This window comes from Oratosquilla oratoria, chromosome 9 (assembly GCF_046742065.1).
Source record: "Oratosquilla oratoria isolate Oo_2021 chromosome 9, ASM4674206v1, whole genome shotgun sequence".
Lineage (NCBI taxonomy): Eukaryota > Metazoa > Arthropoda > Malacostraca > Stomatopoda > Squillidae > Oratosquilla > Oratosquilla oratoria.
This window is the reverse complement of record NC_134785.1, coordinates 18,027,455-18,029,205: the sequence shown is the minus strand read 5'-3', so window position 1 is coordinate 18,029,205 and position 1,751 is coordinate 18,027,455.

Here is a 1,751-nt window from a genome sequence, read left to right as displayed (position 1 = left end):
CGTTAGAAATCGTCAAATGTTTATTTGTTTTGACTCAGAATTATCTTCTTTTGTGACAAAAGTTATATATCTGGATGGACTCCTAAAGAGTTTTTTTAAGTGTGTGTTGGCCATTTCCAACGATGAAAGAGATTTTCAAAACACTTAAAAGCATGAATGAAGAGCTGTTAACGGACAGTTTTTAAACTTTTCGAGAGCTTTCCTTTATAGTGTCGCGTAAAACTTGTGTAAACGCTTTAGAAAGTGTAGCAATTATTACAAGGTCTGGGCTTCTTCTCGCAATCACATATCTCTTGTTTTTTCAAAGTAATTTAACAAGAAAGTGGGGATTTGCTTGTGATTTTTTTTTTCTCTTTTTTGGGGGCGTGGGGTCGGGGTCTGGTAAATATCAAAAACTAATTCACTAAAAGAATTGGAAACCTATGACTTATGGGCACTTGGGGAACAAGTATAGTTTCTGTAGCTGCTTGTGACTAATTCTTGCATTAGGTATCCATACATCCATAGCAAACGTGAAAGCTTCTTTGACAGTTTACTTAGATAACGAACCCTAACACCCAACAGAATTAGTCGAGAATGTATTACATTTTCCATAGCCCACCGTCTTTGTTCAGCAAGGTTCCCATACAAAACAGTTTAAGAACTTCTTAACTAAGCTCGTAGGAGTTAATGTGAACACAGAGGGTTAGAAAGAATTTTTATTCAAGGTTAGTTAGTTTAAAACTGCTGAATTCGCCCATAAATGGATATGGCTCTGATTTTGCCTACTCTATGTAGAGCATGCATCATCATCGAATAATTACTGTCACAATGCCTTATGTGACTGAAAAAGAGAAGAAGTATGGCCGTTATAAAAGTTTTATATATAAAGTTTTATCGACGGGCTTGTGAAAAATTAACTTAACTTTGGCAATACATTATTGGTTCCTGCGGCCACATACCTTGTTATTTGTCTGTAGTAGTTATGTGCATTTGCAGGGATATGAAACTAGTACTTTTCGGAGTAGAAGGATCCACGCTGCAGACTTAAAAAATATATATAATAATAATAATAATAATCGTGGTTCTGATCACAGATATCGTGGTTCACTTGGATAGATTCAACCTTTAGTTTTTGTATTGATATTACAAAGAAACACATATACGAGATAGAAATATCCCATACAAGCATTAATTAATACTTTATGGCGCAGTATTTGCCTGGTTTCTTTGAACGCACTATGTTTTTGTGATTAATTGGATACATTTCAGATATATTTGTATCCTAAGTTGCTGAGCGGCAAACTAGAAAAGAGTGATTTGTATGAAAATTAAAAATCTCGTTGCATTCTTAGATCACAACTGCGCCTACAAGACAAGCCTAGTTCCATACAACGGAGAAAACTCACACTGAAGACTATTATAATATTTTTCAGATAATTGACAGAAGGTCTGTGTACGCTAGTTCAGCCTGACAGTGGGTTTGATGACGGAACAAAGAGTTGGGTGTGCAAACTTGTTCCATTGTTCAAAAGACACGAAAGGAAAATAGTCCGGCGTTTGAACAAACCTGAAAATGCCGCCACACCTGGAGTCCGTCCACCAGGCCCGCCTCCTCCGCTCCCAATCACCGTTGTCGTACTGCTTCGTGTTGTCCAATAATACCTTCGGCGCCATGCCTCCATTCGACTATCAGGCCTTCCACCAAAGAACTTTGTTCATAGGGGTCGTATATACCTCTTGTGTTAAGTCACTGATCGAAGCCTTCCCTC